The following is a 17,385-nucleotide window of genomic DNA, read 5'->3' as shown; positions in this document are numbered from 1 at the left end:
CTCAGATATGTGCAAGGCTTAATGGTCTAATCCTGACCGCTAACTAAAGATCAAATCCTCTCAACAAAAATAAGTGAGGAGTGACCACCGTGTCCTTGCATTAAAGTGATTTTCACAAGGGCATTCATATATAGACGACGACCCCCCCCACACACACAAACCACCAAAAACTAAGAAGTACCCCCTTCTGTCCTTTAATCCACCACTCTCTGCAGTCTTAGCCAATCAGAGAGCAGCTGTGACCGCAGGAGCTCAGCTGATCTGAAGGTGGGAGCGAAGAAGATTAGGACCCCATTCCCTCCTTCTCTACGTGTCGATTTTCTCTCTGCGTCCCCTCATGTTTTTCTCTCTCTGTCTGAACCCCTCTGTCCTTGCAGCCTCCTTGTCTCTGCCCTCTGACCACAGGAATCCTGCACGCCCAACTCCCTTTGCTTTTTTGTTTTTCATCCAAGACTTTCTCATTTATTTCTCACTAAGCGGTTGCATTTCTAGCATCGCTCAGTTCGTCTCCCTTCCCCTTCCTTTCCCCCGCTGTTGTCTCATCAGTCTCTTTCTTTCTGTCCCAGGATTTGACCGTAGTTGTTTGGACCCATTAACATAATCCTCCTCCTCTCCGTCTTTATCCAACACTCGCTTGGTCCTCTCCTCCACCTCCCTCCTAAATATTTACTCCCCGCTCTGTAAACCAGGCGGGCACACTTGTTCACACAGAAGAGGGCATGATTAGAGGGTGATCGAGGGCAGAGGAAAGTGACAGAAGCAAGAGGGAGAGACAAAGGGGTTATTGGACTGAGGCCAGGCTTTACTTTCTTTTTAAATCTTGTACAAACTTGTCTGAGTAGGTTTTAAATGTTAACTACAGCAGAGGTTATGGATTTAAGCTTTAAAAGTCTTTAAAAGTGTAATCAGTGCACTTTCATATTAGAGGGCTTAACTACGTAAGCCAGCACATGTAAGAATTGATGTTTTGTAGCCCTAGTTAAAAGAAAATACTGCTTATATATTTCTTTTGCATTAACACTGGCATTTTTTTTCTTTTTAAAGTATTTATTTGGTTTAGCATATAGTTTATTAATCTTCATTTTGATGCAAAAAAAGTCACAGTACTTGTGATTTGTATGCCTCAAGCTGAAGCTGGGCAAGTGTTACCCCATCACATTTATCTGGATTTCGGTGAGTTTCATATTAACATTGTTTTACATGTCTTAGCCTATGCTGTGCTTTGCCAGCTGATCTTGATTTTGGCAGAAGAAACTTTTTTTTTGTTTTGTTTTTTTTTTTGTTCCCTTGCCAACCCTGTGTTGTTTTGTCAGAGATTCTGCCCACGCTTTAGTTTGATGAAAAGAAATAGGAGTGCTGTGTTGATGCAGTCCTAATGTTTAATAAATGCTGCCCAAATCTGCTGGCTTACATCTTAATCTGACACAGTTTCAACTTCTGTACTTTACCCCAGCGAGAGTTTAGCTGGTGTGGTTTACAGTTGGTTTTAAGTCATTTGGAGGAAAACAAAACGTGGGTCTGATTTGTTGATTTTAAAAATCAATACGAGCTTTTGTGCTGTCCAAAACTGGGGTACACAGGGGTGTTTAAGTGGCGCAATAGTATATTTTTCACATGGCAGCTCAAATCAGAGAGATTGAAAAGAGCTGCCTGCTGAAAAGAATATGTTTACTGCAGCGTTTGGGCTTGATGCCAAACAATAAGGGAATGGCCGCAGATCCCGGCGTTTCGTTTTATGTGAAGAAAATGGCAGCCAGAACTGAAAATAGTTTTACAAACACAGAGTGCTGTTGCGTCGCTGTACTTAATTAAATTGCATTGATACATAATGAATTGCACAATTATAGCAGTTCTGCTGAACTTTTTTGACAGCCAGACAAAATAAACATTTTGCAGACATCACCTCAGGCTGTGAGCGCGTGCGGTTTGCACAATTAATAGAATAATTGAAAGTAGGGAATGATAGATTGGTGGGTGCTGGTAAAAAGTAAAGAAACACAAAGGAGGGTTTATAGATCCTATTTAGTTCTTTCCAGGTGGAACAGTATTGTTAATGTAAAACAAATTTACATTGACAGGTAGCAGCAGTTACCTAGGTGTGAGGGATTTGTTTTTTTGTTAGCTAACACGTGTTTTTTGGTGCTCACATGTACTTCATCTGGTAGTTTGGCTTCTTGATTTTTCTAATAAAGGTCCTAATGCTCTACATCTTGGAGCTGCTTTTTCATTTTTTTCTGAATAATAGTTGATTTTGCTGATGGCTCAAGAATATGTGTGCATTAATCAAATGTGATATAGGTGGAGAGAGAGCAATAAGGCGCTAGCTTACCTAGTATGGGTTCTAGGGTGCCGTGTGTAAAAAGAAATTTGTTGGGCCATGTGAACCAGACAGTGGCAGGTTTCCACAGTAATACACTTGTAATATGATGTGAGAATCAACTCTCACCTCACATGTTGTAATTAACAACTTAAACTCTCAAAGTGTCACAGCACTACATTCGTAAAATAATACTGCAAAAGTTTTACCAATCCCACCCCCGAAACCCCACCCAAAGCAAACAAAAATCAAATAAAAAAATGCTTATCCAGTTTGTTACAATAGTTGCTGTTAGTTTTAAGTCTTAAGTCTCTCCGTTTACCCTCTTCTCTTTTAGTTTTCCCAGGAACTGATGCGTTCCTTCTTTGACCATGACCCTCCAGGACCTAATACAATTACACAACCCCACCTCTGATGACCCAAAAATCTGTAGTTTGGAAATTTTTGAGCTTTAATTAAAAAAACAAGTCAAACAGATCACAAATGTAGATGTAGAAATCTTAAAGATGCCCCCCCCCCGTGTGTTTTTGCATCTTTGTAAACCAGTTTCTTTTATTTTAACTTTGTTTATTATCCTTTAATCCTTTTTAGCTCATCTAGCCAGAGAGCTGATAAGCTTATGGCATGATGACGCATCCATCTCTCTATCCACGGTCCCAAGAATTGCTTTTAAGGATCTCTCTAGAATATTTCTCCGATTTTAGTGAAACTTACACACAGTGATCGCCTAATGGGTCTTCACCCAAATTGTGGTCATGTTTTTACAGGCACTTTCCTGTGTATTGTGAGCTGAATATGATAGTTAAATATAAAATTTCAAGGAAGCTAACATAAGAAAAAGGATGAATTCATTCAGCTAGAGACTGACGATCCTAATAGTCATATAATGCTGAATTAGTCTGCTTCAGAGTATTTCCTGTCATTCAGCTTCTTAAGAGGAAAATATGTGGGCTGTGAGGATGACAGCGCTTGAGTGTTACTCACTGGTGTCAAGCGCTCCGCAGAGATTTGTCATGGCAACAAGCAAACGCTTCAGCATTAATCTGCCATAATGGATGGTAAGATGTCCTGTCAATGTCCTGTATCACCACTAATCTTACGCACACTTGTAGTTCATTCAGGAAAGCCACTGTTGTGATTCATTTGTACTTTGAGTGATTTATTTATCTTAATTTTGTTTAATTTATTTATTTTGTACCTTTAGATACAAAACATGGAAAAATAGTTGGAGGATAACGCATCTTTTGTTCAGTATGTTGGCCATTTTCCTAGTACATTTGTAACTCATTGTTTTTGGTGGATGCTGCTGATTCTTGACCAAATGAATTGTGACTGTGCTCGATACTCCAAGGAGCTGTACAGGTCGCTTAAATGGACGTCTTGATTTGAAGTTGGACGATTTGAGCAAGCAACCATTGCATCATTTGTCTTTGCCTTCATGCAATCATCATATTTCAGTTTGTGGCATGTTTTCAGGTGGTTGGATAAGTTGGCTTTGTTTCTTTGCGGCGCAGATGCAACTCTAAGCACTGTTTGCATGTGTTTATTCTTGGTTAACATCATTTGAAGTAAATCCAGACTATTTCCATATAACAAACAACGATTTGCTTCAGAGGACGAGCTCTTCGTCTCGTGCTGTGAATTTTGTTGTATATCTGCCTTTTAACATACTGTAGTCTTGCTGGTCCAGACTAGTCCAGGAAAGTTCAGGCAGAACGATGGAGTGAACAGCTGTGGTTGGGAGGGCTGGATTTGCTTCGTCCTTTAATTGGTGGAGTATGCGTTTTACTTGATCATGCTCGTTCATGATGGAGACTATTATTGTTGGAAGTTTAACATTTTAATCTTGATGCATCAGAGGATATATTATAGACTCAGCAACATTTAAAATGCCACATAAGCATTAATCTCTTTGTATTAAGCGTAAAAAATCTAAATATGCCGTAGAATGGCTCTTTGAATAGGGGCTTTTTAAATAAGAAATATTTTAGTTTGTTCTTTAACTATATTTGTGATGGATTGCTTTAATATTGCCGGGATGCTGTTTTTGCTGCAAGTATTAGATTCAAATAATTTCTGTGCCACTGCAGTGCATAATTCCCTCGTCTTGCACTTTATTTTGTAGTTTCTACAAAAGAGCCGGTGATAAATAAGGTAATAAAAACAGGAATAAACAGTCTTTGGTGACTGGTTTTGAGGGTTTGCTTTATACACCAGACTATGATGAACACTGGATAGGGTTGATTATGTTGCCTAAGACAGGTGGTAAACACAATTCTGCTGTGAGTTTTCAGTGGGTTTTATGAATGCAAAGTGGCGTTGTGGACAGGGCGAGGTCTGTTTACTGTATAGGTGGAGGAGGAGGAAAAAGTCCATTACACAAGCAGCCGCCAGACACACTCCCGGAAAAAACTGCTGGGAGCACCACTGTGCTCTGACGGGCTCAAATATGCACTGGATAGCAACCAGAGCTGCCCAGAATCAGATAAGCCACCTCTGTCGGGATCGGCTGTGAGAGGAAAATAAAGAGATGGACAGAGGGGATTAGTCTGGGTTTAAGGAAGGGCGAGGGACGTACTTTTACATTTTGAGACATTTTTGTATTATTTTTCAATGTGTGCGTCCTGCATTTAGATTGGAAATGAATCAGAAGTATGACAGCTCCAGACTGTTAACGGTTCTTTTTATGCCACTGATTGTATTAAGGTCTTCATTAAGGAATTTCTACTAAAACAAATGTAAAGTGAGTTTGTTCCATTCAGCAGTGAAAAAGCTGAATTTATTTATTTTTTTTATCATCATCATCATCATCATCATCATCATCATCATCATCATCATCATCATCATCATAAAGCCTGCAGAAACAAAATTAAAGACAGAAGGTTATGCCCAGTTTCACAATAACTTTTGCCGCCATGTCACAAGTCCAGAGTGGGTTAAGCAATGAAAGACAGGGGACTTTCACACACTCTGACCATAAATCCGTTTAGAAGAAAAAAGCTGTAATTCCCAAGTAGACACAGATGCACGCTACATGATTCACAGAGAAAAACAAAGATTTACTGATGTGTGCAGAAATTTTAGTTCTCACAAATGCACGTGCCAGTCTACACGCAAAAGCCAAGCAATCTGAACACGTGCAAAACAACTTGGCAAATAAAATACTATATCTACAAATACATGCTGCGTTTAAGTGCCGGTGGAAACTGGACCATTTCGGCTTTCGGTGGATTCACGTGACATCTGGCGTTGGGAAAGGCATTTTCCAAATGGACACAAGCGCTTTGATTAGAACACAGGTTTACCAGCTAGATGCTGTACAGTAGCCAATAGAAACAAACAAACAGTGTACAGACACGAGGACACCATGGCAGGACATCCCAGTGACTCGTCCTCTGAAGCGACAATATAACACTTTAAGGACTGCCATCAGTTTTCACCATTACACCCTTACGTTTGTGACATGCGCGTGCACATCCTTGCACTTTTTAAGCTTGAAGAAAGCTGTGTCGCTCTCTGGAGTGCACATCTGTTTTTCAGTCTCCCTCTCTCCCTCATGTTTTCATCCTCCCATCCGTCGAGCTGGTGTGATAAGCGGCGCTTAGGCAGATATATTGGTCCCATTAGAGCCACTTGATTCAGCTACTCTACAGTGAGGAGGGAGGCCATTAACTCAAGGCCATTTAAAGACGGCCACATACATCTTCCTAAAGACGCGCACACACACAAAGACACACATGCATATGCAAGTCAGACGTGCAGTCAGTAAGCGTGCACACTTAACAGAGCTCATTATTATCACTTGTAACATAATGTAACAGTGTATAAGCTCTCTTAGATCATGTGTCTACCAACACAGGCAAAGAAAGAAAGGGAGGAAAAGGCAAAGCAAAAGGAAGCACAGAAACCCTAAAAGACCAAGAACTGTGTGACATTTGCATTCTCACACTCTGCTCTGTTGGCTGAAGTCTAATGGAAAAGTTTAGGGCTTTAGAGCTTGTGTGAAAACTGTTCCATTTTCTTGTTATCTCAATGGATATCTAGCCATGCAAATAGCTTTGTCTGTACTTTAAATGTCTGTTTCTGAGATTTGTGCCTTCACCCTGTTGTAATGAAGGTCACTGAACCTTTGCGGTGCTTACTGCGTGAAAGTTGCATTGGAAAGCAGAAAAAGAAAAAACTTAACAAGATAATCACTTTTTACGGAATTTTCACAGCAGGACTGATGTCCCTGCACATCCAACAAGGATAGTTCACCTTTGATTATGTCTTTTCTATTTTTTCCCCTCTCTTTCATCTCAAAACAGGTCATTCCATCTCCATGTTACTATTCTCTCAACAGGAAACATTTACTCACAGTGGAGACCCGTGTTTACTTTCTTTAGTCTTTTGGCTCTAGGTTTGAAATGAGGAAATGACTGCATGCATCCACACACATTTGTTTGCCAAAGTTAAAGCAGCGTAATCAAGCAATATCTGTTTGGCTACATGGTTACAGAATACGGAGAATAAAATAATACTGCACATATTCATGGAAAAACAAGGTAAAGTGTAGCTAAAGAGGTCAACTTTTACACTTACACTCTCGTTTCTTCACTGCGTGTATATATGTGTGTGTGTGCATCGGAGGATAACTGGGGAAAGGAATGAGGCTGGTGTTGATGATGAGAATTGCAGGTGTGTGTATCTGTGTTTGTGTGGGAATAACCCATAGTATGCAAGTGGGAATTCTTTAGCTCGGATGAGAAAAGCTCATCGGTGAAGGTCAGGGTGTGTATATATGTGTGTGTGTGTGTGTGTGTGTGTGTGTGTGTGTGTGTGTGTGTGTGTGTGTGTGTGTGTGTGTGTGTGTGTGTGTTCTCTTACACGTGCGAAGCCAGCAGCGCTCAGAAGAATAAATGGAGCAGGAGCAATATTTTGGAAAGGCTTTGAAGCATGACTGAGACAAACATTTGTGTACTATTGGAACACTTCAAAGTGTAACTGTGGGAGGTGAATGAACTGGTCAAACAAGTATATAAATTTCAAAAGGAAAAAAAAAAAGACGTTTGGATGGATTTCAGCTGCAACTGGCCGTGGATGACACTGTAGTGTGATTAACAGCAAATCGCTGGAACAAAAAAACAAATGAACCGACCACAATGTGCTGTGCACCCGTTTTGAAGTCAGATGCCATCTTTAACCAGGGTTTCCCTGAGCCATCATTCTCTGAGCTGTCTTACTTTATTGTGGGGCTGGGGGAAGCATGTACATCATTGCAGCTATTAATAATATGTGCACAATCCTGGGAAATGTAGGAGCGAAGCAGGTGGCGTTCATATTGGTTGAGTTCATCATAAAATGATTACTGGAATGCATGAGATGACACAGCGGATGGAGGGTCTTGTGAGTGTTGATAAGTGTGTGTGTGTGTCTGTGCGTGCGTATGTGTGAGTGTCAGCCTCTGAGGAATGCAGCGGTCGAGAGAAGAGCAGCGCCAAGCAGAGCAGAATCCATGTGATAAGAGAGATCAAAGCTCCAGGAGACCTCATCAACTTACCTAGCAAGCTCCCTGCTGATCCACCTGATACCAGGAGCAGGCCACACCTACATACACTCTCTCTCTCTCTCTCTCTCTCTCTCTCTCTCTCTCTCTCTCTCTCTCTCTCTCTCTCTCTCTCTCTGTCTCTTTTGCTCGCTCGCTCTGGACTCTTTATTTGCATACATTTCGTATGTCTCCCAATTAAACAATCCCGCACTGTAGCAGAATGTGTGTTTATTTAGCCAGTGCAGTGATGGTTTGCTTATGTATGCATGTGTGCTTTTTTGCGTGCGTGTTAACACCACAATCTCTGACTCTTCAGATAAGCTGAATTATTTATTGAAATGTTTCAGACGCGGCATTTTTCCGCCTTTTGTTGTTTGAGGCCATAAATCTGCTGACGCCTGACCAGGAAATGTACAAGAATGCAGCTCGATTACTTTAGGTAACAAAAAAAGAGGTTTTCACAGCTGTCATCAGTCTTCTGATAGGCTCTCAGTATATCACAAGTTTAAATACATTTGTGCCAATGCTGAGTTTCTGCTTGTTTGGGACATTATGAATTAAACTCTTATTTTATCTAAGCTGAGATTTTCTTTTAAGAGGGAATCTTGTCAAATCAATTCAGATCTATTCTAAACGGCACTACTTTACCTGTTTTTTTTTAAATTTTATACTTGATTTAACCATCACTCCCTTCAGCCACACTATAGAAGTCTTCACAAAATGTCATTTCCTGTTTACTTTCACTAGTGGTTTCAACTCCAAATGTAATTATTAACTATCAAGAAACACTCAAATACAACAAATAAAAGCTTACTAAGCTTTAAAATTGTATACTATTACATTACTATTTAGTTTTAAAGTGTTGCTTGCAGGAGAGACACTTGAGCCATATTCAGTGTTATGTTCAGTGCAAATCAAGTAATGCGTAATGCATTAGTTCATACAGTTCTTAGAGTATTGTGCAAAATTTCTGTGCTTGGTGTTTAGCTTCCAATGAGACCTTGTACTTTTAAAAGGGTCTTGAGCAAATGTGCTCCAGGCATTCTGAAGGTCTTTCAGTATTTGTTTGGACATTTGCTGCTTTTTTTCTCAATTTCAGTTCAGTTCTTGTAACAGACCATTTCCAGAGGAATCGGTGAGGTACCTAATTCAAAGGATGAACCAATTTGTGTCTCACATAACAGACAACTTATTAAAGAACCATATTTAAATAGTATTTTTAGCCACTTTGTTACTAGCAGCCTGCTATAAAAACAAATAATAGCTTTCAATTTAAACAAATTTTTTTTTAGCTCAGTCTGTAAAAAATACACAATTTGACAGGCATAAAGTAATATTTTTGCACTAACAAAGTAACTCCCAAAGAGCTGTTAGCCCAAAATTTAACATACTTTGCCATGGTGTGCAGTGAAACTGAACTAGTAGAGGATACAAGAAGTGGAAGTTTTAAATTTCAGGTGGAGACTGTATCGTGGCTTGGAGCTGCATCTCAGCCAATGGTGTAGGGGATCTTATCAAAAGTGATTTGATTACTAAATCAGATCAGATTTTGAACCACCTGCAATACCAACTGGAAAGCATCCAATTGGCAATGGCTTTGTTCGTTCAGTTCGTTGACACTGAGCTTAAACACACTGCCAATGCAGTAAAAGCATACCTGAATTAAAAAAACAAAACAAAAAAAAAAACCCCACACAATGGAAACTTGTTAGTCACAGACTGGTCTCCACAGAACCTGGATTCAACATTATTAAAGCCGTGTGGGATCATTTTGACAGAGAACAGAAGCCTGGAGAACTAATAAAGATAATATTGGAATTGTATTAAGTCTAGTGTTGCCTTATAGACTGCATTTGCATGTATGTTTGCATGTTTTAGTTGCTAATTATTGCATTTATTTATTGCAATTTACTGGGAAAATATAAAGAAATTAAGGGTGACTCAAGACATTTAAACAAGACTCTTTTGGCTGTACTGTAGTTTTCATAATTCATTGGCTGTATTTCAGTAATGTTGTAAGAGATGTTGCATATGAAACAGATAAACTATTATACTGTGGTTCGTAAAAGTGTGGCTCTTAGATCCTGATTGATCATGTCTCCATTTCAGGAATAATTTATTATAATAAAGTAAACACTGTTGTACTGCCTTTGTAGATTTACAAAGCTTTCTTTGTTAGGACATGTTTATGGATAGTTTCTCCTGTTTTCTGATTTTACAGATATGTAATAAACTCAAAATGATGACTTCTACAAACAGATGCAAGCAACAAGCTAACTTCAGCTCCTGCTAACACTTTGTCAAAATGTAGATTATAGTCATTACTGATGAGCGTTATTAATCTGACATGTCACAGACTCGGTCTTCGTCACAGTAAAGACTTGTACTTAAAGTATTTTAAAGACATGTCAGTCTTATAAGAAATGTGAGATTTTAGAGTTCAGCATACATGAAAGGAGTTTTGTGGTTTTGTTGGAAAAGTCATAAAACATGTGTCTCTGGTCATTAAAGGCGAGTGTGTTTGGTGCTCTGTGATCTTTATGGACTAGTGTTTTTTGTTTTTTTTTCCTCCTCAAATTATTCTTGTTTATTCTCAAAAACTGTAGTGTGATTTGGTGTTTAGAGCAACACATGTGGTTTACATCCATAGGCAGTTGCATTCTTATGCTAGCGGCATGATTTGACATTCGTACCATGATAAGTGATGGCAAAAAACTGGATCCACCTCAGTAAGATCTCACCTTTTACAGAAAAAGTAGCCAGTGTCAGCATTTAGACATGAAGCTGATATGTTAACATGATGTCATATTACCTGAAAGGAGTGCCTTTATGAAAGGGGCTCACAGATGCAATAAAATATGTTGTTAACTGACAAAATATAAAGATGCTTAAAATGTCTTCCTGTGATAAAGTCACACATACCAAATTCATGTGATGTCTCTGTAAGGTGATTTTACATCTTCTATTGAACTGAATCCAGTGGCTGTCTGAATGGAGGGGAAATAAACTGTTGGCATTCTCTAGAACATGGTTTGCTGAAATGCATTATGTACACAGTGTGACTGTGTGATTTAGACAGAGATCTTCAGAAGGTGAAGAGAATGTGAGGTAGACCAAGAGGGAGACAGGTTCTCTTTGCTTATGATTCTCTCTATGAATAATGTAATATCCATGTTGGGGTATGTGGGTCAGTGGGGCTTTACTTCCCCCTGGAGACCAAAGGTGCACCCCAGCACACACATACAGATACACACTTGCTTAATTCACTCCCTGAGCCCTTGCTTGTCTGCCTGTCTGCCTGGCTGGTTAACTCGCTGCGTGACGTCATACATTTTTCATAAAGTCTGCATTGCTTGGTCAATATTTCATATCTGCTATTGACAGGCGGGTGAGAGTCCACAGTAAGGAGCTGCTGCTCCCTCTTTTCCCTTTGCCTTCTCTCCCTCCTCCTTCCATCCCTCTCTGGCCTGTAATTAAATTAGCTCTGTCTGCAGATGACAAAGGGCCAGTCATTCGGGTGGTGCTTAGATAGCAAGTAGCTGCACTTAGAGCGGATATGAAGTTAAGGAGGAATGCGCGGAGCTGAGCTCAGTACCTCTGTTAGGGTAAAAAGGTGGGGAAGACAAGGATGCCTAAATCCAGGCCTGCCTCACGCAATGAACTTAGACCAGACACAGAGTGAAGATTTTTTATTTCAGCTGTTTGGCAAACTAACCTTTAGGGCACTTAGTGGCCTCTCAAGAGTGATGACTGTGAATCTAGGATGTCCAGGCTGTGATTAAGAATTATTTTTAGTTGTGATGAGTATTTGTCCCATCTGTGGCATGGTCAAAATAATGTTGAAAATTGTTTAAAATGCCTGCTGCAGCATTACACTGTCCAAGTTAGCATATTTGTATGTTTTGTTTTGTTTTTCATCTAAAGCTGCATACACACTTTGCTATTCGGGGCTGACCCAGATGAAATATAACCAGGGTGGAAGAATAGTGGCTATATCTTTGGGCGTGTCTCCAAAACTGTGGGCCTGTGTCGCACAGTGAGAGCACAAATGTACGGTGGCCCTGAGAGGCCAAACGGACTGCAACTTCAGAAAACACTTGCAAAAACAAAAATGATGCAAAAACAAAAACACCTGCAAAAAGAAAAACACCTGCAAAAAGAAAAACACTTGCAAAAACAAAAATGCTGCAAAAAGAAAAACACTTGCAAAAAGAAAAATGCTGCAAAAAGAAAAACAGCTGCAAAAAGAAAAATGCTGCAAAAAGAAAAATGCTGCAAAAAGAAAAACGCTGCAAAAAGAAAAACACATGCAAAAGCACATAGGACACAACGGAAATGTTTCTGGGGAGACAAGATAAGATAAGATGACCTTTATTAGTCCCACAGGTGGGAAATTTGTTTTGTTACAGCAAAGTGCAAAGTTAAAGTTAGCAGAAATTAGAAAACACTGGAAAGCAATAAAATACAATAAAATAAAATAAAATAAAATACCATATACAATAGAATAAAATAGAATAGAATAATATATACAATAGAATAAAATGGAAATACAAATACTATATACAACTGAGTAGGAAAATACAAAAATACAACTTCGTCAGAAGAAGAATTGCACATATAGCAGTCTTATTGCACATGTGTGGGTTTGTGTGTTTGATCAGCTGCAAAAGTCTTTATTGTGGAGTCTGACAGCAGTGGGGAGGAAAGACCTGCGAAATCTCTCCGTCCCACACCGTGATTGCCCTTCGGATCAGCCTGTTCAGTCTCTTCCTGTCCCCAGCAGAGATGCTGCCGCCCCAGCAGACCACACCATAGAAGATGGCTAAGGCCACCACAGAGTCATAGAAGGTCTTCAGGAGTGGGCCCTCCACTCCAAACGACCTGAGTCTCCGCAGCAGGTACAGCCTGCTCTGCCCTTTCCTGTAGAGGGCATCTGAGTTATGAGTCCAGTCCAGTTTGTTGTTCAGATGAACACCAAGGTACCTGTAGCTGTCCACAGCCTCGATGTCCATACCTTGGATGTTCAGTGGTTGCAGTGGAGGATGCTTGTGCCTGAGGAAGTTTACCACCAGCTCCTTGGTTTTACTGGCGTTGATCTGGAGGTAGTTCAGCTGGCACCAGTCCACAAAGTCTTGAGTCAGTCCTCTGTACTCCTTGTCGTCCCCATCAGTGATGAGGCCGACTATTGCAGAGTCATCAGAGAACTTCTGCAGGAAGCACTGGGTGGTGTGGGAGAAGTCTGCAGTGTAGATGGTGAAGAGGAACGGAGCCAGAACCATTCCCTGTGGGGCCCCCGTACTGCAGACGACCCTGCCCGACACACAGCCCTGAGTCCTCACATACTGTGGTCGGTCGGTGAGGTAGTCCAAAATCCAGGTAGTGAGGTGATGGTCCACTCCAGAGTTCTCCAGCTTGTCCTTCAGAACCAAGGGAAGAATAGTGTTGAAGGCACTGGAGAAATCAAAGAACATGATTCTCACAGTGCTCCCAGCGGTCTCCAGGTGCGCAAGGGAACGATGTAGGAGGCGAATGACGGCATCATCCGCTCCAATGCCAGGTTGGTAGGCAAACTGAAGTGGGTCCAGTGATGAGCTCACCAGGCGCCGAAGCTGAGCCAGGACCAGCCGCTCCAGGGTCTTCATCAGGTGGTATGTCAGAGCCACCGGCCTGTAGCTGTTGAGGTCCTTGGGGCGTGAAGTCTTTGGCACTGGAACAACACAGGAGGTTTTCCAGAGCTGTGGGACTCTCCCCAGCCTCAGGCTCAGGTTGAAGAGGTGCTCGATCACCCCACACAGTTGGTCCGCGCAGGACCTGACGACCCTTGAGCTGATGCTATCTGGGCCCGCTGCCTTCTTGCCATTAATCCTCCTCAGTTCCCTCCTAACCTGGGTGGTTGAGAGAGACAGGCTGGAGCCTCGTGATGAGTGTGTATTGGATGCTGTTGTTGGGGGTGGGGAGGAGTGAGCAGGGTGAATAGAGGAGGTGTGAAGTGTCTTGAGGTGTCAGAGGTGGAACAGCAGCAGTGGGGGTGGGTGAGTCTGCAGCCGATGTTGGAGACTGCCTCATGGCTGAATCAAACCTATTAAAGAAATGATTCAGTTCATTTGCCCACCTCACATCCCTCCCAGGCAGAGCGTTCTGATGTTTGAGGCCTGAGATGGTTCTGAGGCCTCTCCAGACTTCACCAACGTTATTTTGCTGAAGCTGGTTCTCCATCTTCTGCCTGTAGCAATAACCCGACGGACCAGTTGCACGAACCAAAACATGTATGTATGGCTGTATCCCAATTCAGGGTCTGCAGCCTTAACGGTCCTCAAGGGCCGCGTACTCAAAGACCGCTGAGGCCTGAAGTGCGAGGCTTGTAGACTTGTGAAATGGGACAGTCTAGCCTCCGTCGCGCTGCCCAGGTTGCCTAGCAACCATGATACTAACAGCTGGAAACATTTCATACAGCAGTGACAGAAATGAAGGAGAACATATTTTGTACATTTGTTTCTACATGAGCTTTGTGTGATTTGATAAGTATCTGAGGCTGAGACCACAGGACTCTAAAACATGATTGCTGGGCTTCATTTCTGTACTGAACAGTCATTTTAAGATTAGCTAGTAAATAACAATTACCTAATGTTGTTCATGAGACTAAAGTCATCTCACTTTGGTAATGTAAATATAATATGGCCAATATTAAAGTTATTACATTAATCATTATTAGTTATTACAGCAGTGAGTTTGAACTCCGTGTAAAATACTGAGCTTCAGTAAAGATTCAAGTTGCATTTTTTTGTATTTCCTATCACCTTAAATCTTCACTCAAAGACAAGTATATTTGACAGTGTATCTATAGATGTATTATATATAAGAGACAAATATTGTTCTTTTAATATGTTGGCATTACTAAATTTGGCTCAATGCTTACATATATGTGTAAAAAGCAAATGTACGAGCTGTGATAACTGTTTCTGATAGAATGCAGAGTATACTGATATATGAAATATTCCTTTATTGGGTGAGAAAATCAGACCATGTCATAACTGCTTTAAGTCATACAGAATAGATATCAGAGCCTTAAACATTCTGACGTCTGCTAAATGGGTCAAACTGGGCAGAAAGTATACAAACACATCACATCCTTATAAAATATGATGTAACAATATAGATCAACTTACCTCAGAATATATAAAGCATATAAACAATTACAGCAACATGATACAACAAACACAGCAGTACTACTAATCCAAAATACTCAAAGCTTCATAGAACTGAGACAAACATTTATTTTTAGGTCCATTCTGCTGCTGATACATACTTTAGGTTTCTGAATATTAAACTTGTTGCTGCCTTTCATAGTGTGTAACTTGAAGGCTCTGAGTACTTTCTCCCTCACTGAAAACACTGGAATGATAATATTATTTGAAAATTACCTAATAAGCCTGATTCAGGACAGACAATTAGTTATAACTTTCCTAGCAGTCCTTCACAAACAGGGAACAGTCTGTCTATTCTCTCCATCTGTCAGCTGCTGCTGGCTCTTCCTCCTCCTCTTCCTCACACACTGCTGAGTTTGTCCTGGTGGATCATCAGGGGTGCAAAGCCTCACAGATGATGTGCAGCAGTGGGTCCCTCAGTCTGTCCTCACTCTGGACACTTGCAGTTGTCACACATGGAAATCAAATGTGTGATAAGCTGCAGGATTCAAACACAAGTGTAACTTATAAATACATGTTCATACTTTTATTCCACAATCAGAGAGAAAGAAAAAGAGAGAGAGTGCAGGACAGACAGACAGGTGACAGTCTCAGGTGTATACACTGCTACAAAACAGCACAGAGAAGGAGGATTTAGTGTTTGTGTTATTACGAGTGCTAAACAAGAAGAGTTCCCAGATGGTACAGTGGACACATGTGTGACTCCTGTGATTAAAGCATCTTTCTTTCAGCGTAACGAGTGAACCGTCAGCTCGTTCAAACACACGTTAAAGTCCGTTTGGCTCGACACCACCGAACAGAGGCAGCAATATAACATAGCTAACATTAACAGTGCAGTGAATCCTGCTTGTGCCGTGATATTCAGGACTGCAAACCGAGCAGCATCACTGACTTTCAGCTTGTTGTGTTTGTGGATATATGACTGACTTTAATTATCCACAAAATCATCAGATTCTCTGTAAGATTAAGGTCAACTATCGAACGGCGTATATTTTAAAGTAAAGGCTTTAAAACCAAGTAAAAGCTGAAAGTACAAACATCGCTAATGTCACAGAACTTTGCCGACATGTGGCCAACAGTAATGTTTTAATGTTCTTCATTATTAAACATTTGCACATAAATAAGTGACATAATATTCAGAACTTACTTTTGAAAGTTTACTCTTTGGCTGCCCCGATTCCACTTCTTTGAAGTGTCTCCCAGTCCCAGTACACTTGTTAGCATGTTTTGGTTCGTGCAACTGGTCCGTCGGGTTATTGTCTCCCCAGAAACATTTCTGTTGTGTCTTGTGTGCTTTTGCAGCGTTTTTCTTTTTGCAGCATTTTTCTTTTTGCAAGTGTTTTTCTTTTTGCAGCATTTTTCTTTTTGCAGCATTTTTCTTTTTGCAAGTGTTTTTCTTTTTGCAAGTGTTTTCTGAAGTTGCAGTCCATTTGGCCTCTCAGGGCCACCGTACAAATGTGCTGCTACTCATCAATCATTAGGATTTCTGCATGAAAACATGCTCTTATTAAGCTCCCTCAAACATCTAAATAATTACACAAGCCCAAATGAAACAGATAGAGGCAAAACTTTTTAACCTGCAAATAAAAAATGTAAGATCGTTGCTTCTAGACTCTGCATTTTGAAGCCTCAGCATTAGTTTTCCACCTGCTGCCATATTGATGTCTTGGAGCCAGAAATTAGCAGATAACTAGCGAGCATAGTTAGCAAGCTGGAATATGGCATACACACGAATCACATTATAATCAAATGCTAAAATTTTACTCGCCAAAACCAAAGAATAAACTACTAAAATTGTATTTACCACATAGCAGACTATGTTATTTGTCAGATAGTTCCATTAAAATGCTGCAGTTGATACTAACAGCACAAACATAATGAATAGGTCCAGATTAGATGCAGCTAAATGCTATAGCTGTCCATGCTAGCACACGCGAAGCCTCAACAGTATCTGGCCTACAATATAGTAGGTATTTTGAAAGTACTTATAATTAGAGTTCATTTTGACGGACAATTTTTATTTAAATTTAGTCACAGTCTTTTGGCTGAAATGTAATTTGATTTTTGTCATAATCTAAGTTCTTTTAGTTTTATTGAGTAAAAAAATGTTTTTAGCTGTGAGAGTTGCTCCACACGGTTTGCAAAGCGTCATTTGTTGACATCATATGTGTAATATGTCCATATGTCTGCTCTTCTCTTCCTCACAAGCGCTGACATTTAGTGTTTTCATGAGAAACGGGGAGCATGGGAGCTAGTTGTACAGTTTCCCAGGGGCAGATCAAATGTCCGTGTCTAACCGTACCGCTTAAGATTACTCCAGAATATTTTCATCTCGT

The 17,385-nt window shown here is 40.5% G+C and overlaps 1 protein-coding gene across 4 annotated transcripts in view; it reads left to right on the top strand.

Annotated features, from left to right (window-relative positions):
• lrp4 (low density lipoprotein receptor-related protein 4) overlaps positions 1-17,385 on the top strand; it is a 112,405-nt gene that overhangs the window by 57,027 nt on the left and 37,993 nt on the right. The window lies entirely within an intron of this gene.

This window comes from Oreochromis aureus, linkage group 1 (genome assembly GCF_013358895.1).
Source record: "Oreochromis aureus strain Israel breed Guangdong linkage group 1, ZZ_aureus, whole genome shotgun sequence".
In the NCBI taxonomy this organism is placed as follows: domain Eukaryota; kingdom Metazoa; phylum Chordata; class Actinopteri; order Cichliformes; family Cichlidae; genus Oreochromis; species Oreochromis aureus.
Note: the sequence above shows the minus strand (reverse complement) of the source record. Positions and strands in the feature narration are given on the sequence as shown.